Source organism: Heloderma suspectum, chromosome 1 (assembly GCF_057233095.1).
Source record: "Heloderma suspectum isolate Gila_16-S chromosome 1, 16-S_ref, whole genome shotgun sequence".
In the NCBI taxonomy this organism is placed as follows: domain Eukaryota; kingdom Metazoa; phylum Chordata; class Lepidosauria; order Squamata; family Helodermatidae; genus Heloderma; species Heloderma suspectum.
Genome location: NC_139458.1, coordinates 237,600,816 through 237,623,064, shown reverse-complemented (window position 1 = coordinate 237,623,064; position 22,249 = coordinate 237,600,816).

Here is a 22,249-nt window from a genome sequence, read left to right as displayed (position 1 = left end):
TGGTTCCTTCCTGGGAAGCCTAGTGTCCCCAACCCTAACCCTAATTTGAGTCTCAACCCTTATTTCCTGTTTAGACTGAAACATCACCCCGTCCTCACGTTGTACGAAAAGACGGTTGGCACCCATTTCTGATGACCTGCTCAGTTCGTTTCACCAAGCTAGTCTTCCCCAAGACCCTGGTTCCCTCCTCGGAAGCCAAGTCTCCCCAACTCTAACCCTAACTTGGGGTTTTTCCCAAATTTTCTAGAGGAACTTTAACATCCCCCAGTCCATGCGGTGTACTAAAAGACAGGAGGGAACACATCCTGTTGGGCCACTCAATCTGTTTCAACATGTTTGGCTTTACAGACGCCCTGGTTCCATCCTGGGAAGCCAAGTCTCGCCAACCCTAACCCTAATTTGAGTCTCAACCCTAATTTCCTCTTTGGACTGAAACATACCGCCGTCCACAGAGGGTACCAAATGTCAGTATGGTAGACATCTTGATGTCCCCCTCAGGCTGATTCACCAAGCTAGGCTTCACCAAGAACCTGTTTCTTACCTAGGAAGCCCAGTTTCCCCAACCCTAACCCTAACTTGGGTTTGTACCCTACTTTATTTTGGGAATGAAACATCCCCTCGTCCACGCGGTGTACTAAAAGACAGGAGGCAACCCATCCTGCAGGCCCACTTATCCTATTTCTGCATGCTTGGCTTTTCCGAGGCCCTGGTTCAATCCAGGGAAGCCAAGTCTCCCGAACCCTAACCCTAACTTGAGTCTTAACCCTAATTTACTTGTGCAACTGTCACAAACCCCCATCCACAGGTCGCACTAAAAGAAGGCAGGCACACCATTCCTTTGGCCCTCTCCGTCTGTTTCACCATGCTTGGCTTCAGCAACACCCTGTTTCCATTCTGGGAAGCCAAGTCTCCTGACCCCTAACCCTCAGTTGGGTCTTAACCCTAATTTCCTCTCGGGACTGAAGCTTGTCCCTGTCCACAAGCTGTACTAATGGGCAGTTAGTTAACCTCCAATGGCTCACTCAGTCTGTTTGACCAATCTAGGCTTTACCAAGACGCTGGTTCCTTCCTGGGAAGCCTAGTGTCCCCAACCCTAACCCTAATTTGAGTCTCAACCCTTATTTCCTGTTTAGACTGAAACATCACCCCGTCCTCACGTTGTACGAAAAGACGGTCGGCACCCCTTTCTGATGACCTGCTCAGTTCGTTTCACCAAGCTAGTCTTCCCCAAGACCCTGGTTCCCTCCTCGGAAGCCAAGTCTCCCCAACCCTAACCCTAACTTGGGTTTTTACCCAAATTTTCTAGAGGAACTTTAACATCCCCCAGTCCACGCAGTGTACTAAAAGACAGGAGGGAACACATCCTGTTGGGCCACTCAATCTGTTTCAACATGCTTGGCTTTACAGACGCCCTGGTTCCATCCTGGGAAGCCAAGTCTCGCCAACCCTCACCCTAATTTGAGTCTCAACCCTAATTTCCTCTTTGGACTGAAACATACCGCCGTCCACAGAGTGTACCAAATGTCAGTATGGAAGACATCTTGATGTCCCCCTCAGGCTGATTCACCAAGCTAGGCTTCACCAAGAACCTGTTTCTTACCTAGGAAGGCCAGTTTCCCCAACCCTAACCCTAACTTGGGTTTGTACCCTACTTTATTTTGGGAATGAAACATCCCCTCGTCCACGCGGTGTACTAAAAGACAGGAGGCAACCCATCCTGCAGGCCCACTTATCCTATTTCTGCATGCTTGGCTTTTCCGAGGCCCTGGTTCAATCCAGGGAAGCCAAGTCTCCCGAACCCTAACCCTAACTTGAGTCTTAACCCTAATTTACTTGTGCAACTGTCACAAACCCCCATCCACAGGTCGCACTAAAAGTAGGCAATACACGATTCCTTTGGCCCTCTCAGTCTGTTTCACCATGCTTGGCTTCAGCAACACCCTGTTTCCATTCTGGGAAGCCAAGTCTCCTGACCCCTAACCCTAAGTTGGGTCTTAACCCTAATTTCCTCTCGGGACTGAAACTTGTCCCTGTCCACAAGCTGTACTAATGGGCAGTTAGTTAACCTCCAATGGCTCACTCAGTCTGTTTGACCAATCTAGGCTTTACCAAGATGCAGGTTCCTTCCTGGCAAGCCTAGTGTCCCCAACCCTAACCCTAATTTGAGTCTCAACCCTTATTTCCTGTTTAGACTGAAACATCACCCCGTCCTCACGTTGTACGAAAAGACGGTCGGCACCCCTTTCTGATGACCTGCTCAGTTCGTTTCACCAAGCTAGTCTTCCCCAAGACCCTGGTTCCCTCCTCGGAAGCCAAGTCTCCCCAACCCTAACCCTAACTTGGGTTTTTACCCAAATTTTCTAGAGGAACTTTAACATCCCCCAGTCCACGCAGTGTACTAAAAGACAGGAGGGAACACATCCTGTTGGGCCACTCAATCTGTTTCAACATGCTTGGCTTTACAGACGCCCTGGTTCCATCCTGGGAAGCCAAGTCTCGCCAACCCTCACCCTAATTTGAGTCTCAACCCTAATTTCCTCTTTGGACTGAAACATACCGCCGTCCACAGAGTGTACCAAATGTCAGTATGGAAGACATCTTGATGTCCCCCTCAGGCTGATTCACCAAGCTAGGCTTCACCAAGAACCTGTTTCTTACCTAGGAAGCCCAGTTTCCCCAACCCTAACCCTAACTTGGGTTTGTACCCTACTTTATTTTGGGAATGAAACATCCCCTCGTCCACGCGGTGTACTAAAAGACAGGAAGCAAGCCATCCTGCAGGCCCACTTATCCTATTTCTGCATGCTTGGCTTTTCCGAGGCCCTGGTTCAATCCAGGGAAGCCAAGTCTCCCGAACCCTAACCCTAACTTGAGTCTTAACCCTAATCTACTTGTGCAACTGTCACAAACCCCCATCCACAGGTCGCACTAAAAGTAGGCAATACACCATTCCTTTGGCCCTCTCAGTCTGTTTCACCATGCTTGGCTTCAGCAACACCCTGTTTCCATTCTGGGAAGCCAAGTCTCCTGACCCCTAACCCTAAGTTGGGTCTGAACCCAAATTTCCTCTTGGGACTGAAACATGTCCCTGTCCACAAGCTGTACTAATGGGCAGTATGTTATCCTCCAATGGCTCACTCAGTCTGTTTGACCAATCTATGCTTCACCAAGACGCTGGTTCCTTCCTGGGAAGCCTAGTGTCCCCAACCCTAACCCTAATTTGAGTCTCAACCCTTATTTCCTGTTTAGACTGAAACATCACCCCGTCCTCACGTTGTACGAAAAGACGGTCGGCACCCCTTTCTGATGACCTGCTCAGTTCGTTTCACCAAGCTAGTCTTCCCCAAGACCCTGGTTCCCTCCTCGGAAGCCAAGTCTCCCCAACCCTAACCCTAACTTGGGTTTTTACCCAAATTTTCTAGAGGAACTTTAACATCCCCCAGTCCACGCAGTGTACTAAAAGACAGGAGGGAACACATCCTGTTGGGCCACTCAATCTGTTTCAACACGCTTGGCTTTACAGACGCCCTGGTTCCATCCTGGGAAGCCAAGTCTCGCCAACCCTCACCCTAATTTGAGTCTCAACCCTAATTTCCTCTTTGGACTGAAACATACCGCCGTCCACAGAGTGTACCAAATGTCAGTATGGAAGACATCTTGATGTCCCCCTCAGGCTGATTCACCAAGCTAGGCTTCACCAAGAACCCGTTTCTTACCTAGGAAGCCCAGTTTCCCCAACCCTAACCCTAACTTGGGTTTTTACCCTACTTTATTTTGGGAATGAAACATCCCCTCGTCCACGCGGTGTACTAAAAGACAGGAGGCAACCCATCCGGAAGGCCCACTTATCCTATTTCTACATGCTTGGCTTTTCCGAAGCCCTGGTTCACTCCAGGAAAGCCAAGTCTCCCGAACCCTAACCCTAACTTGAGTCTTAACCCTAATTTACTTGTGCAACTGTCACAAACCCCCATCCACAGGTCGCACTAAAAGTAGGCAATACACCATTCCTTTGGCCCTCTCAGTCTGTTTCACCATGCTTGGCTTCAGCAACACCCTGTTTCCATTCTGGGAAGCCAAGTCTCCTGACCCCTAACCCTAAGTTGGGTCTGAACCCAAATTTCCTCTTGGGACTGAAACATGTCCCTGTCCACAAGCTGTACGAATGGGGAGTATGTTATCCTCCAATGGCTCACTCAGTCTGTTTGACCAATCTAGGCTTTACCAAGACGCTGGTTCCTTCCTGGGAAGCCTAGTGTCCCCAACCCTAACCCTAATTTGAGTCTCAACCCTTATTTCCTGTTTAGACTGAAACATCACCCCGTCCTCACGTTGTACGAAAAGACGGTCGGCACCCCTTTCTGATGACCTGCTCAGTTCGTTTCACCAAGCTAGTCTTCCCCAAGACCCTGGTTCCCTCGTCGGAAGCCAAGTCTCCCCAACCCTAACCCTAACTTGGGTTTTTACCCAAATTTTCTAGAGGAACTTTAACATCCCCCAGTCCACGCAGTGTACTAAAAGACAGGAGGGAACACATCCTGTTGGGCCACTCAATCTGTTTCAACATGCTTGGCTTTACAGACGCCCTGGTTCCATCCTGGGAAGCCAAGTCTCGCCAACCCTCACCCTAATTTGAGTCTCAACCCTAATTTCCTCTTTGGACTGAAACATACCGCCGTCCACAGAGTGTACCAAATGTCAGTATGGAAGACATCTTGATGTCCCCCTCAGGCTGATTCACCAAGCTAGGCTTCACCAAGAACCCGTTTCTTACCTAGGAAGCCCAGTTTCCCCAACCCTAACCCTAACTTGGGTTTTTACCCTACTTTATTTTGGGAATGAAACATCCCCTCGTCCACGCGGTGTACTAAAAGACAGGAGGCAACCCATCCTGCAGGCCCACTTATCCTATTTCTGCATGCTTGGCTTTTCCGAGGCCCTGGTTCAATCCAGGGAAGCCAAGTCTCCCGAACCCTAACCCTAAGTTGAGTCTTAACCCTAATTTACTTGTGCAACTGTCACAAACCCCCATCCACAGGTCGCACTAAAAGAAGGCAGGCACACCATTCCTTTGGCCCTCTCAGTCTGTTTCACCATGCTTGGCTTCAGCAACACCCTGTTTCCATTCTGGGAAGCCAAGTCTCCTGACCCCTAACCCTCAGTTGGGTCTTAACCCTAATTTCCTCTCGGGACTGAAACTTGTCCCTGTCCACAAGCTGTACTAATGGGCAGTTAGTTAACCTCCAATGGCTCACTCAGTCTGTTTGACCAATCTAGGCTTTACCAAGACGCAGGTTCCTTCCTGGCAAGCCTAGTGTCCCCAACCCTAACACTAATTGGAGTCTCAACCCTGATTTCCTGTTTAGACTGAAACATCACCCCGTCCTCACGTTGTACGAAAAGACGGTCGGCACCCCTTTCTGATGACCTGCTCAGTTCGTTTCACCAAGCTAGTCTTCCCCAAGACCCTGGTTCCCTCCTCGGAAGCCAAGTCTCCCCAACTCTAACCCTAACTTGGGGTTTTACCCAAATTTTCTAGAGGAACTTTAACATCCCCCAGTCCATGCGGTGTACTAAAAGAAAGGAGGGAACACATCCTGTTGGGCCACTCAATCTTTTTCAACATGCTTGGCTTTACAGACGCCCTGGTTCCATCCTGGGAAGCCAAGTCTCGCCATCCCTAACCCTAATTTGAGTCTCAACCCTAATTTCCTCTTTGGACTGAAACATACCGCCGTCCACAGAGGGTACCAAATGTCAGTATGGAAGACATCTTGATGTCCCCCTCAGGCTGATTCACCAAGCTAGGCTTCACCAAGAACCTGTTTCTTACCTAGGAAGCCCAGTTTCCCCAACCCTAACCCTAACTTGGGTTTTTACCCTACTTTATTTTGGGAATGAAACATCCCCTCGTCCATGCGGTGTACTAAAAGACAGGAGGCAACCCATCCTGCAGGCCCACTTATCCTATTTCTACATGCTTGGCTTTTCCGAGGCCCTGGTTCACTCCAGGGAAGCCAAATCTCCCGAACCCTAACCCTAACTTGAGTCTTAACCCTAATTTACTTGTGCAACTGTCACAAACCCCCATCCACAGGTCGCACTAAAAGAAGGCAGGCACACCATTCCTTTGGCCCTCTCAGTCTGTTTCACCATGCTTGGCTTCAGCAACACCCTGTTTCCATTCTGGGAAGCCAAGTCTCCTGACCCCTAACCCTCAGTTGGGTCTTAACCCTAATTTCCTATTGGGACTGAAACATGTCCCTGTCCACAAGCTGTACTAATGGGCAGTATGTTATCCTCCAATGGCTCACTCAGTCTGTTTGACCAATCTATGCTTCACCAAGACGCTGGTTCCTTCCTGGGAAGCCTAGTGTCCCCAACCCTAACCCTAATTTGAGTCTCAACCCTTATTTCCTGTTTAGACTGAAACATCACCCCTTCCTCACGTTGTACGAAAAGACGGTCGGCACCCCTTTCTGATGACCTGCTCAGTTCGTTTCACCAAGCTAGTCTTCCCCAAGACCCTGGTTCCCTCCTCGGAAGCCAAGTCTCCCCAACTCTAACCCTAACTTGGGGTTTTACCCAAATTTTCTAGAGGAACGTTAACATCCCCCAGTCCATGCGGTGTACTAAAAGACAGGAGGGAACACATCCTGTTGGGCCACTCAATCTGTTTCAACATGCTTGGCTTTACAGACGCCCTGGTTCCATCCTGGGAAGCCAAGTCTCGCCAACCCTAACCCTAATTTGAGTCTCAACCCTAATTTCCTCTTTGGACTGAAACATACCGCCGTCCACAGAGGGTACCAAATGTCAGTATGGTAGACATCTTGATGTCCCCCTCAGGCTGATTCACCAAGCTAGGCTTCACCAAGAACCCGTTTCTTACCTAGGAAGCCCAGTTTCCCCAACCCTAACCCTAACTTGGGTTTTTACCCTACTTTATTTTGGGAATGAAACATCCCCTCGTCCACGCGGTGTACTAAAAGACAGGAGGCAACCCATCCTGCAGGCCCACTTATCCTATTTCTACATGCTTGGCTTTTCCGAGGCCCTGGTTCAATCCAGGGAAGCAAAATCTCCCGAATCCTAACCCTAACTTGAGTCTTAACCCTAATTTTCTTGTGCAACTGTCACAAACCCCCATCCACAGGTCGCACTAAAAGAAGGCAGGCACACCATTCCTTTGGCCCTCTCAGTCTGTTTCACCATGCTTGGCTTCAGCAACACCCTGTTTCCATTCTGGGAAGCCAAGTCTCCTGACCCCTAACCCTAAGTTGGGTCTGAACCCAAATTTCCTCTTGGGACTGAAACATGTCCCTGTCCACAAGCTGTACTAATGGGCAGTATGTTATCCTCCAATGGCTCACTCAGTCTGTTTGACCAATCTATGCTTCACCAAGACGCTGGTTCCTTCCTGGGAAGCCTAGTGTCCCCAACCCTAACCCTAATTTGAGTCTCAACCCTTATTTCCTGTTTAGACTGAAACATCACCCCGTCCTCACGTTGTACGAAAAGACGGTCGGCACCCCTTTCTGATGACCTGCTCAGTTCGTTTCACCAAGCTAGTCTTCCCCAAGACCCTGGTTCCCTCCTCGGAAGCCAAGTCTCCCCAACCCTAACCCTAACTTGGGTTTTTACCCAAATTTTCTAGAGGAACTTTAACATCCCCCAGTCCACGCAGTGTACTAAAAGACAGGAGGGAACACATCCTGTTGGGCCACTCAATCTGTTTCAACACGCTTGGCTTTACAGACGCCCTGGTTCCATCCTGGGAAGCCAAGTCTCGCCAACCCTCACCCTAATTTGAGTCTCAACCCTAATTTCCTCTTTGGACTGAAACATACCGCCGTCCACAGAGTGTACCAAATGTCAGTATGGAAGACATCTTGATGTCCCCCTCAGGCTGATTCACCAAGCTAGGCTTCACCAAGAACCCGTTTCTTACCTAGGAAGCCCAGTTTCCCCAACCCTAACCCTAACTTGGGTTTTTACCCTACTTTATTTTGGGAATGAAACATCCCCTCGTCCACGCGGTGTACTAAAAGACAGGAGGCAACCCATCCGGAAGGCCCACTTATCCTATTTCTACATGCTTGGCTTTTCCGAAGCCCTGGTTCACTCCAGGAAAGCCAAGTCTCCCGAACCCTAACCCTAACCCTAACTTGAGTCTTAACCCTAATTTATTTGTGCAACTGTCACAAACCCCCATCCACAGGTCGCACTAAAAGAAGGCAGGCACACCATTCCTTTGGCCCTCTCAGGCTGTTCCACCATGCTTGGCTTCAGCAACACCCTGTTTCCATTCTGGGAAGCCAAATCTCCTGACCCCTAACCCTAAGTTGGGTCTGAACCCTAATTTCCTCTTTGGACTGAAACATGTCCCTGTCCACAAGCTGTACGAATGGGGAGTATGTTATCCTCCAATGGCTCACTCAGTCTGTTTGACCAATCTAGGCTTTACCAAGACGCTGGTTCCTTCCTGGGAAGCCTAGTGTCCCCAACCCTAACCCTAATTTGAGTCTCAACCCTGATTTCCTGTTTAGACTGAAACATCACCCCGTCCTCACGTTGTACGAAAAGACGGTCGGCACCCCTTTCTGATGACCTGCTCAGTTCGTTTCACCAAGCTAGTCTTCCCCAAGACCCTGGTTCCCTCCTCGGAAGCCAAGTCTCCCCAACCCTTACCCTAACTTGGGTTTTTACCCAAATTTTCTAGAGGAACTTTAACATCCCCCAGTCCACGCAGTGTACTAAAAGACAGGAGGGAACACATTCTGTTGGGCCACTCAATCTGTTTCAACATGCTTGGCTTTACAGACGCCCTGGTTCCATCCTGGGAAGCCAAGTCTCGCCAACCCTCACCCTAATTTGAGTCTCAACCCTAATTTCCTCTTTGGACTGAAACATACCGCTGTCCACAGAGTGTACCAAATGTCAGTATGGAAGACATCTTGATGTCCCCCTCAGGCTGATTCACCAAGCTAGGCTTCACCAAGAACCCGTTTCTTACCTAGGAAGCCCAGTTTCCCCAACCCTAACCCTAACTTGGGTTTGTACCCTACTTTATTTTGGGAATGAAACATCCTCTCGTCCACGCAGTGTACTAAAAGACAGGAGGCAACCCATCCTGCAGGCCCACTTATCCTATTTCTGCATGCTTGGCTTTTCCGAGGCCCTGGTTCAATCCAGGGAAGCCAAGTCTCCCGAACCCTAACCCTAACTTGAGTCTTAACCCTAATTTACTTGTGCAACTGTCACAAACCCCCATCCACAGGTCGCGCTAAAAGAAGGCAGGCACACCATTCCTTTGGCCCTCTCAGTCTGTTTCACCATGCTTGGCTTCAGTAACACCCTGTTTCCATTCTGGGAAGCCAAGTCTCCTGACCCCTAACCCTCAGTTGGGTCTTAACCCTAATTTCCTCTCGGGACTGAAACTTGTCCCTGTCCACAAGCTGTACTAATGGGCAGTTAGTTAACCTCCAATGGCTCACTCAGTCTGTTTGACCAATCTAGGCTTTACCAAGATGCAGGTTCCTTCCTGGCAAGCCTAGTGTCCCCAACCCTAACCCTAATTTGAGTCTCAACCCTTATTTCCTGTTTAGACTGAAACATCACCCCGTCCTCACGTTGTACGAAAAGACGGTCGGCACCCCTTTCTGATGACCTGCTCAGTTCGTTTCACCAAGCTAGTCTTCCCCAAGACCCTGGTTCCCTCCTCGGAAGCCAAGTCTCCCCAACTCTAACCCTAACTTGGGGTTTTACCCAAATTTTCTAGAGGAACTTTAACATCCCCCAGTCCATGCGGTGTACTAAAAGAAAGGAGGGAACACATCCTGTTGGGCCACTCAATCTTTTTCAACATGCTTGGCTTTACAGATGCCCTGGTTCCATCCTGGGAAGCCAAGTCTCGCCATCCCTAACCCTAATTTGAGTCTCAACCCTAATTTCCTCTTTGGACTGAAACATACCGCCGTCCACAGAGGGTACCAAATGTCAGTATGGAAGACATCTTGATGTCCCCCTCAGGCTGATTCACCAAGCTAGGCTTCACCAAGAACCCGTTTCTTACCTAGGAAGCCCAGTTTCCCCAACCCTAACCCTAACTTGGGTTTTTACCCTACTTTATTTTGGGAATGAAACATCCCCTCGTCCACGCGGTGTACTAAAAGACAGGAGGCAACCCATCCTGCAGGCCCACTTATCCTATTTCTACATGCTTGGCTTTTCCGAGGCCCTGGTTCACTCCAGGGAAGCAAAATCTCCCGAATCCTAACCCTAACTTGAGTCTTAACCCTAATTTTCTTGTGCAACTGTCACAAACCCCCATCCACAGGTCGCACTAAAAGAAGGCAGGCACACCATTCCTTTGGCCCTCTCAGTCTGTTTCACCATGCTTGGCTTCAGCAACACCCTGTTTCCATTCTGGGAAGCCAAGTCTCCTGACCCCTAACCCTCAGTTGGGTCTTAACCCTAATTTCCTCTCGGGACTGAAGCTTGTCCCTGTCCACAAGCTGTACTAATGGGCAGTTAGTTAACCTCCAATGGCTCACTCAGTCTGTTTGACCAATCTAGGCTTTACCAAGACGCTGGTTCCTTCCTGGGAAGCCTAGTGTCCCCAACCCTAACCCTAATTTGAGTCTCAACCCTTATTTCCTGTTTAGACTGAAACATCACCCCGTCCTCACGTTGTACGAAAAGACGGTTGGCACCCATTTCTGATGACCTGCTCAGTTCGTTTCACCAAGCTAGTCTTCCCCAAGACCCTGGTTCCCTCCTCGGAAGCCAAGTCTCCCCAACTCTAACCCTAACTTGGGGTTTTTCCCAAATTTTCTAGAGGAACTTTAACATCCCCCAGTCCATGCGGTGTACTAAAAGACAGGAGGGAACACATCCTGTTGGGCCACTCAATCTGTTTCAACATGTTTGGCTTTACAGACGCCCTGGTTCCATCCTGGGAAGCCAAGTCTTGCCAACCCTAACCCTAATTTGAGTCTCAACCCTAATTTCCTCTTTGGACTGAAACATACCGCCGTCCACAGAGTGTACCAAATGTCAGTATGGTAGACATCTTGATGTCCCCCTCAGGCTGATTCACCAAGCTAGGCTTCACCAAGAACCCGTTTCTTACCTAGGAAGCCCAGTTTCCCCAACCCTAACCCTAACTTGGGTTTTTACCCTACTTTATTTTGGGAATGAAACATCCCCTCGTCCACGCGGTGTACTAAAAGACAGGAGGCAACCCATCCTGCAGGCCCACTTATCCTATTTCTACATGCTTGGCTTTTCCGAGGCCCTGGTTCACTCCAGGGAAGCAAAATCTCCCGAATCCTAACCCTAACTTGAGTCTTAACCCTAATTTTCTTGTGCAACTGTCACAAACCCCCATCCACAGGTCGCACTAAAAGAAGGCAGGCACACCATTCCTTTGGCCCTCTCAGTCTGTTTCACCATGCTTGGCTTCAGCAACACCCTGTTTCCATTCTGGGAAGCCAAGTCTCCTGACCCCTAACCCTCAGTTGGGTCTTAACCCTAATTTCCTCTCGGGACTGAAGCTTGTCCCTGTCCACAAGCTGTACTAATGGGCAGTTAGTTAACCTCCAATGGCTCACTCAGTCTGTTTGACCAATCTAGGCTTTACCAAGACGCTGGTTCCTTCCTGGGAAGCCTAGTGTCCCCAACCCTAACCCTAATTTGAGTCTCAACCCTTATTTCCTGTTTAGACTGAAACATCACCCCGTCCTCACGTTGTACGAAAAGACGGTCGGCACCCCTTTCTGATGACCTGCTCAGTTCGTTTCACCAAGCTAGTCTTCCCCAAGACCCTGGTTCCCTCCTCGGAAGCCAAGTCTCCCCAACCCTAACCCTAACTTGGGTTTTTACCCAAATTTTCTAGAGGAACTTTAACATCCCCCAGTCCACGCAGTGTACTAAAAGACAGGAGGGAACACATCCTGTTGGGCCACTCAATCTGTTTCAACATGCTTGGCTTTACAGACGCCCTGGTTCCATCCTGGGAAGCCAAGTCTCGCCAACCCTCACCCTAATTTGAGTCTCAACCCTAATTTCCTCTTTGGACTGAAACATACCGCCGTCCACAGAGTGTACCAAATGTCAGTATGGAAGACATCTTGATGTCCCCCTCAGGCTGATTCACCAAGCTAGGCTTCACCAAGAACCTGTTTCTTACCTAGGAAGGCCAGTTTCCCCAACCCTAACCCTAACTTGGGTTTGTACCCTACTTTATTTTGGGAATGAAACATCCCCTCGTCCACGCGGTGTACTAAAAGACAGGAGGCAACCCATCCTGCAGGCCCACTTATCCTATTTCTGCATGCTTGGCTTTTCCGAGGCCCTGGTTCAATCCAGGGAAGCCAAGTCTCCCGAACCCTAACCCTAACTTGAGTCTTAACCCTAATTTACTTGTGCAACTGTCACAAACCCCCATCCACAGGTCGCACTAAAAGTAGGCAATACACCATTCCTTTGGCCCTCTCAGTCTGTTTCACCATGCTTGGCTTCAGCAACACCCTGTTTCCATTCTGGGAAGCCAAGTCTCCTGACCCCTAACCCTAACTTGGGTCTGAACCCAAATTTCCTCTTGGGACTGAAACATGTCCCTGTCCACAAGCTGTACTAATGGGCAGTATGTTATCCTCCAATGGCTCACTCAGTCTGTTTGACCAATCTATGCTTCACCAAGACGCTGGTTCCTTCCTGGGAAGCCTAGTGTCCCCAACCCTAACCCTAATTTGAGTCTCAACCCTTATTTCCTGTTTAGACTGAAACATCACCCCGTCCTCACGTTGTACGAAAAGACGGTCGGCACCCCTTTCTGATGACCTGCTCAGTTCGTTTCACCAAGCTAGTCTTCCCCAAGACCCTGGTTCCCTCCTCGGAAGCCAAGTCTCCCCAACCCTAACCCTAACTTGGGTTTTTACCCAAATTTTCTAGAGGAACTTTAACATCCCCCAGTCCACGCAGTGTACTAAAAGACAGGAGGGAACACATCCTGTTGGGCCACTCAATCTGTTTCAACACGCTTGGCTTTACAGACGCCCTGGTTCCATCCTGGGAAGCCAAGTCTCGCCAACCCTCACCCTAATTTGAGTCTCAACCCTAATTTCCTCTTTGGACTGAAACATACCGCCGTCCACAGAGTGTACCAAATGTCAGTATGGAAGACATCTTGATGTCCCCCTCAGGCTGATTCACCAAGCTAGGCTTCACCAAGAACCCGTTTCTTACCTAGGAAGCCCAGTTTCCCCAACCCTAACCCTAACTTGGGTTTTTACCCTACTTTATTTTGGGAATGAAACATCCCCTCGTCCACGCGGTGTACTAAAAGACAGGAGGCAACCCATCCGGAAGGCCCACTTATCCTATTTCTACATGCTTGGCTTTTCCGAAGCCCTGGTTCACTCCAGGAAAGCCAAGTCTCCCGAACCCTAACCCTAACTTGAGTCTTAACCCTAATTTACTTGTGCAACTGTCACAAACCCCCATCCACAGGTCGCACTAAAAGTAGGCAATACACCATTCCTTTGGCCCTCTCAGTCTGTTTCACCATGCTTGGCTTCAGCAACACCCTGTTTCCATTCTGGGAAGCCAAGTCTCCTGACCCCTAACCCTAAGTTGGGTCTGAACCCAAATTTCCTCTTGGGACTGAAACATGTCCCTGTCCACAAGCTGTACGAATGGGGAGTATGTTATCCTCCAATGGCTCACTCAGTCTGTTTGACCAATCTAGGCTTTACCAAGACGCTGGTTCCTTCCTGGGAAGCCTAGTGTCCCCAACCCTAACCCTAATTTGAGTCTCAACCCTTATTTCCTGTTTAGACTGAAACATCACCCCGTCCTCACGTTGTACGAAAAGACGGTCGGCACCCCTTTCTGATGACCTGCTCAGTTCGTTTCACCAAGCTAGTCTTCCCCAAGACCCTGGTTCCCTCGTCGGAAGCCAAGTCTCCCCAACCCTAACCCTAACTTGGGTTTTTACCCAAATTTTCCAGAGGAACTTTAACATCCCCCAGTCCACGCAGTGTACTAAAAGACAGGAGGGAACACATCCTGTTGGGCCACTCAATCTGTTTCAACATGCTTGGCTTTACAGACGCCCTGGTTCCATCCTGGGAAGCCAAGTCTCGCCAACCCTCACCCTAATTTGAGTCTCAACCCTAATTTCCTCTTTGGACTGAAACATACCGCCGTCCACAGAGTGTACCAAATGTCAGTATGGAAGACATCTTGATGTCCCCCTCAGGCTGATTCACCAAGCTAGGCTTCACCAAGAACCTGTTTCTTACCTAGGAGGCCCAGTTTCCCCAACCCTAACACTAACTTGGGTTTGTACCCTACTTTATTTTGGGAATGAAACATCCCCTCGTCCACGCGGTGTACTAAAAGACAGGAGGCAACCCATCCTGCAGGCCCACTTATCCTATTTCTACATGCTTGTCTTTTCCGAGGCCCTGGTTCAATCCAGGGAAGCCAAGTCTCCCGAACCCTAACCCTAACTTGAGTCTTAACCCTAATTTACTTGTGCAACTGTCACAAACCCCCATCCACAGGTCGCACTAAAAGAAGGCAGGCACACCATTCCTTTGGCCCTCTCAGTCTGTTTCACCATGCTTGGCTTCAGCAACACCCTGTTTCCATTCTGGGAAGCCAAGTCTCCTGACCCCTAACCCTCAGTTGGGTCTTAACCCTAATTTCCTCTCGGGACTGAAACTTGTCCCTGTCCACAAGCTGTACTAATGGGCAGTTAGTTAACCTCCAATGGCTCACTCAGTCTGTTTGACCAATCTAGGCTTTACCAAGATGCAGGTTCCTTCCTGGCAAGCCTAGTGTCCCCAACCCTAACCCTAATTTGAGTCTCAACCCTTATTTCCTGTTTAGACTGAAACATCACCCCGTCCTCACGTTGTACGAAAAGACGGTCGGCACCCCTTTCTGATGACCTGCTCAGTTCGTTTCACCAAGCTAGTCTTCCCCAAGACCCTGGTTCCCTCCTCGGAAGCCAAGTCTCCCCAACCCTAACCCTAACTTGGGTTTTTACCCAAATTTTCTAGAGGAACTTTAACATCCCCCAGTCCACGCAGTGTACTAAAAGACAGGAGGGAACACATCCTGTTGGGCCACTCAATCTGTTTCAACACGCTTGGCTTTACAGACGCCCTGGTTCCATCCTGGGAAGCCAAGTCTCGCCAACCCTCACCCTAATTTGAGTCTCAACCCTAATTTCCTCTTTGGACTGAAACATACCGCCGTCCACAGAGTGTACCAAATGTCAGTATGGAAGACATCTTGATGTCCCCCTCAGGCTGATTCACCAAGCTAGGCTTCACCAAGAACCCGTTTCTTACCTAGGAAGCCCAGTTTCCCCAACCCTAACCCTAACTTGGGTTTTTACCCTACTTTATTTTGGGAATGAAACATCCCCTCGTCCACGCGGTGTACTAAAAGACAGGAGGCAACCCATCCGGAAGGCCCACTTATCCTATTTCTACATGCTTGGCTTTTCCGAAGCCCTGGTTCACTCCAGGAAAGCCAAGTCTCCCGAACCCTAACCCTAACTTGAGTCTTAACCCTAATTTACTTGTGCAACTGTCACAAACCCCCATCCACAGGTCGCACTAAAAGTAGGCAATACAACATTCCTTTGGCCCTCTCAGTCTGTTTCACCATGCTTGGCTTCAGCAACACCCTGTTTCCATTCTGGGAAGCCAAGTCTCCTGACCCCTAACCCTAAGTTGGGTCTGAACCCAAATTTCCTCTTGGGACTGAAACATGTCCCTGTCCACAAGCTGTACGAATGGGGAGTATGTTATCCTCCAATGGCTCACTCAGTCTGTTTGACCAATCTAGGCTTTACCAAGACGCTGGTTCCTTCCTGGGAAGCCTAGTGTCCCCAACCCTAACCCTAATTTGAGTCTCAACCCTTATTTCCTGTTTAGACTGAAACATCACCCCGTCCTCACGTTGTACGAAAAGACGGTCGGCACCCCTTTCTGATGACCTGCTCAGTTCGTTTCACCAAGCTAGTCTTCCCCAAGACCCTGGTTCCCTCGTCGGAAGCCAAGTCTCCCCAACCCTAACCCTAACTTGGGTTTTTACCCAAATTTTCTAGAGGAACTTTAACATCCCCCAGTCCACGCAGTGTACTAAAAGACAGGAGGGAACACATCCTGTTGGGCCACTCAATCTGTTTCAACATGCTTGGCTTTACAGACGCCCTGGTTCCATCCTGGGAAGCCAAGTCTCGCCAACCCTCACCCTAATTTGAGTCTCAACCCTAATTTCCTCTTTGGACTGAAACATACCGCCGTCCACAGAGTGTACCAAATGTCAGTATGGAAGACATCTTGATGTCCCCCTCAGGCTGATTCACCAAGCTAGGCTTCACCAAGAACCTGTTTCTTACCTAGGAGGCCCAGTTTCCCCAACCCTAACACTAACTTGGGTTTGTACCCTACTTTATTTTGGGAATGAAACATCCCCTCGTCCACGCCGTGTACTAAAAGACAGGAGGCAACCCATCCTGCAGGCCCACTTATCCTATTTCTACATGCTTGTCTTTTCCGAGGCCCTGGTTCACTGCAGGGAAGCCAAGTCTCCCGAACCCTAACCCTAACTTGAGTCTTAACCCTAATTTACTTGTGCAACTGTCACAAACCCCCATCCACAGGTCGCACTAAAAGAAGGCAGGCACACTATTCCTTTGGCCCTCTCAGTCTGTTTCACCATGCTTGGCTTCAGCAACACCCTGTTTCCATTCTGGGAAGCCAAGTCTCCTGACCCATAACCCTCAGTTGGGTCTTAACCCTAATTTCCTCTCGGGACTGAAACTTGTCCCTGTCCACAAGCTGTACTAATGGGCAGTTAGTTAACCTCCAATGGCTCACTCAGTCTGTTTGACCAATCTAGGCTTTACCAAGATGCAGGTTCCTTCCTGGCAAGCCTAGTGTCCCCAACCCTAACCCTAATTTGAGTCTCAACCCTGATTTCCTGTTTAGACTGAAACATCACCCCGTCCTCACGTTGTATGAAAAGACGGTCGGCACCCCTTTCTGATGACCTGCTCAGTTCGTTTCACCAAGCTAGTCTTCCCCAAGACCCTGGTTCCCTCCTCGGAAGCCAAGTCTCCCCAACTCTAACCCTAACTTGGGGTTTTACCCAAATTTTCTAGAGGAACTTTAACATCCCCCAGTCCATGCGGTGTACTAAAAGACAGGAGGGAACACATCCTGTTGGGCCACTCAATCTTTTTCAACATGCTTGGCTTTACAGATGCCCTGGTTCCATCCTGGGAAGCCAAGTCTCGCCATCCCTAACCCTAATTTGAGTCTCAACCCTAATTTCCTCTTTGGACTGAAACATACCGCCGTCCACAGAGGGTACCAAATGTCAGTATGGAAGACATCTTGATGTCCCCCTCAGGCTGATTCACCAAGCTAGGCTTCACCAAGAACCCGTTTCTTACCTAGGAAGCCCAGTTTCCCCAACCCTAACCCTAACTTGGGTTTTTACCCTACTTTATTTTGGGAATGAAACATCCCCTCGTCCATGCGGTGTACTAAAAGACAGGAGGCAACCCATCCTGCAGGCCCACTTATCCTATTTCTACATGCTTGGCTTTTCCGAGGCCCTGGTTCACTCCAGGGAAGCCAAATCTCCCGAACCCTAACCCTAACTTGAGTCTTAACCCTAATTTACTTGTGCAACTGTCACAAACCCCCATCCACAGGTCGCACTAAAAGAAGGCAGGCACACCATTCCTTTGGCCCTCTCAGTCTGTTTCACCATGCTTGGCTTCAGCAACACCCTGTTTCCATTCTGGGAAGCCAAGTCTCCTGACCCCTAACCCTAAGTTGGGTCTGAACCCTAATTTCCTCTTGGGACTGAAACATGTCCCTGTCCACAAGCTGTACTAATGGGCAGTATGTTATCCTCCAATGGCTCAATCAGTCTGTTTGACCAATCTATGCTTCACCAAGACGCTGGTTCCTTCCTGGGAAGCCTAGTGTCCCCAACCCTAACCCTAATTTGAGTCTCAACCCTTATTTCCTGTTTAGACTGAAACATCACCCCTTCCTCACGTTGTACGAAAAGACGGTCGGCACCCCTTTCTGATGACCTGCTCAGTTCGTTTCACCAAGCTAGTCTTCCCCAAGACCCTGGTTCCCTCCTCGGAAGCCAAGTCTCCCCAACTCTAACCCTAACTTGGGGTTTTACCCAAATTTTCTAGAGGAACTTTAACATCCCCCAGTCCATGCGGTGTACTAAAAGACAGGAGGGAACACATCCTGTTGGGCCACTCAATCTGTTTCAACATGCTTGGCTTTACAGACGCCCTGGTTCCATCCTGGGAAGCCAAGTCTCGCCAACCCTCACCCTAATTTGAGTCTCAACCCTAATTTCCTCTTTGGACTGAAACATACCGCCGTCCACAGAGTGTACCAAATGTCAGTATGGAAGACATCTTGATGTCCCCCTCAGGCTGATTCACCAAGCTAGGCTTCACCAAGAACCTGTTTCTTACCTAGGAGGCCCAGTTTCCCCAACCCTAACACTAACTTGGGTTTGTACCCTACTTTATTTTGGGAATGAAACATCCCCTCGTCCACGCCGTGTACTAAAAGACAGGAGGCAACCCATCCTGCAGGCCCACTTATCCTATTTCTACATGCTTGTCTTTTCCGAGGCCCTGGTTCACTGCAGGGAAGCCAAGTCTCCCGAACCCTAACCCTAACTTGAGTCTTAACCCTAATTTACTTGTGCAACTGTCACAAACCCCCATCCACAGGTCGCACTAAAAGAAGGCAGGCACACTATTCCTTTGGCCCTCTCAGTCTGTTTCACCATGCTTGGCTTCAGCAACACCCTGTTTCCATTCTGGGAAGCCAAGTCTCCTGACCCATAACCCTCAGTTGGGTCTTAACCCTAATTTCCTCTCGGGACTGAAACTTGTCCCTGTCCACAAGCTGTACTAATGGGCAGTTAGTTAACCTCCAATGGCTCACTCAGTCTGTTTGACCAATCTAGGCTTTACCAAGATGCAGGTTCCTTCCTGGCAAGCCTAGTGTCCCCAACCCTAACCCTAATTTGAGTCTCAACCCTGATTTCCTGTTTAGACTGAAACATCACCCCGTCCTCACGTTGTATGAAAAGACGGTCGGCACCCCTTTCTGATGACCTGCTCAGTTCGTTTCACCAAGCTAGTCTTCCCCAAGACCCTGGTTCCCTCCTCGGAAGCCAAGTCTCCCCAACTCTAACCCTAACTTGGGGTTTTACCCAAATTTTCTAGAGGAACTTTAACATCCCCCAGTCCATGCGGTGTACTAAAAGACAGGAGGGAACACATCCTGTTGGGCCACTCAATCTTTTTCAACATGCTTGGCTTTACAGATGCCCTGGTTCCATCCTGGGAAGCCAAGTCTCGCCATCCCTAACCCTAATTTGAGTCTCAACCCTAATTTCCTCTTTGGACTGAAACATACCGCCGTCCACAGAGGGTACCAAATGTCAGTATGGAAGACATCTTGATGTCCCCCTCAGGCTGATTCACCAAGCTAGGCTTCACCAAGAACCCGTTTCTTACCTAGGAAGCCCAGTTTCCCCAACCCTAACCCTAACTTGGGTTTTTACCCTACTTTATTTTGGGAATGAAACATCCCCTCGTCCATGCGGTGTACTAAAAGACAGGAGGCAACCCATCCTGCAGGCCCACTTATCCTATTTCTACATGCTTGGCTTTTCCGAGGCCCTGGTTCACTCCAGGGAAGCCAAATCTCCCGAACCCTAACCCTAACTTGAGTCTTAACCCTAATTTACTTGTGCAACTGTCACAAACCCCCATCCACAGGTCGCACTAAAAGAAGGCAGGCACACCATTCCTTTGGCCCTCTCAGTCTGTTTCACCATGCTTGGCTTCAGCAACACCCTGTTTCCATTCTGGGAAGCCAAGTCTCCTGACCCCTAACCCTAAGTTGGGTCTGAACCCTAATTTCCTCTTGGGACTGAAACATGTCCCTGTCCACAAGCTGTACTAATGGGCAGTATGTTATCCTCCAATGGCTCAATCAGTCTGTTTGACCAATCTATGCTTCACCAAGACGCTGGTTCCTTCCTGGGAAGCCTAGTGTCCCCAACCCTAACCCTAATTTGAGTCTCAACCCTTATTTCCTGTTTAGACTGAAACATCACCCCTTCCTCACGTTGTACGAAAAGACGGTCGGCACCCCTTTCTGATGACCTGCTCAGTTCGTTTCACCAAGCTAGTCTTCCCCAAGACCCTGGTTCCCTCCTCGGAAGCCAAGTCTCCCCAACTCTAACCCTAACTTGGGGTTTTACCCAAATTTTCTAGAGGAACTTTAACATCCCCCAGTCCATGCGGTGTACTAAAAGACAGGAGGGAACACATCCTGTTGGGCCACTCAATCTGTTTCAACATGCTTGGCTTTACAGACGCCCTGGTTCCATCCTGGGAAGCCAAGTCTCGCCAACCCTCACCCTAATTTGAGTCTCAACCCTAATTTCCTCTTTGGACTGAAACATACCGCCGTCCACAGAGGGTACCAAATGTCAGTATGGTAGACATCTTGATGTCCCCCTCAGGCTGATTCACCAAGCTAGGCTTCACCAAGAACCCGTTTCTTACCTAGGAAGCCCAGTTTCCCCAACCCTAACCCTAACTTGGGTTTTTACCCTACTTTATTTTGGGAATGAAACATCCCCTCGTCCACGCGGTGTACTAAAAGACAGGAGGCAACCCATCCTGCAGGCCCACTTATCCTATTTCTACATGCTTGGCTTTTCCGAGGCCCTGGTTCACTCCAGGGAAGCAAAATCTCCCGAATCCTAACCCTAACTTGAGTCTTAACCCTAATTTTCTTGTGCAACTGTCACAAACCCCCATCCACAGGTCGCACTAAAAGAAGGCAGGCACACCATTCCTTTGGCCCTCTCAGTCTGTTTCACCATGCTTGGCTTCAGCAACACCCTGTTTCCATTCTGGGAAGCCAAGTCTCCTCACCCCTAACCCTCAGTTGGGTCTTAACCCTAATTTCCTCTCGGGACTGAAGCTTGTCCCTGTCCACAAGCTGTACTAATGGGCAGTTAGTTAACCTCCAATGGCTCACTCAGTCTGTTTGACCAATCTAGGCTTTACCAAGACGCTGGTTCCTTCCTGGGAAGCCTAGTGTCCCCAACCCTAACCCTAATTTGAGTCTCAACCCTTATTTCCTGTTTAGACTGAAACATCACCCCGTCCTCACGTTGTACGAAAAGACGGTCGGCACCCCTTTCTGATGACCTGCTCAGTTCGTTTCACCAAGCTAGTCTTCCCCAAGACCCTGGTTCCCTCCTCGGAAGCCAAGTCTCCCCAACCCTAACCCTAACTTGGGTTTTTACCCAAATTTTCTAGAGGAACTTTAACATCCCCCAGTCCACGCAGTGTACTAAAAGACAGGAGGGAACACATCCTGTTGGGCCACTCAATCTGTTTCAACATGCTTGGCTTTACAGACGCCCTGGTTCCATCCTGGGAAGCCAAGTCTCGCCAACCCTCACCCTAATTTGAGTGTCAACCCTAATTTCCTCTTTGGACTGAAACATACCGCCGTCCACAGAGTGTACCAAATGTCAGTATGGAAGACATCTTGATGTCCCCCTCAGGCTGATTCACCAAGCTAGGCTTCACCAAGAACCTGTTTCTTACCTAGGAAGGCCAGTTTCCCCAACCCTAACCCTAACTTGGGTTTGTACCCTACTTTATTTTGGGAATGAAACATCCCCTCGTCCACGCGGTGTACTAAAAGACAGGAGGCAACCCATCCTGCAGGCCCACTTATCCTATTTCTGCATGCTTGGCTTTTCCGAGGCCCTGGTTCAATCCAGGGAAGCCAAGTCTCCCGAACCCTAACCCTAACTTGAGTCTTAACCCTAATTTACTTGTGCAACTGTCACAAACCCCCATCCACAGGTTGTACTAAAAGACGGCAGGCAGACCATTCCTTTGGCCCTCTCAGGCTGTTTCACCATGCTTGGCTTCAGCAACACCCTGTTTCCATTCTGGGAAGCCAAATCTCCTGACCCCTAACCCTAAGTTGGGTCTGAACCCTAATTTCCTCTTTGGACTGAAACATGTCCCTGTCCACAAGCTGTACGAATGGGGAGTATGTTATCCTCCAATGGCTCACTCAGTCTGTTTGACCAATCTAGGCTTTACCAAGACGCTGGTTCCTTC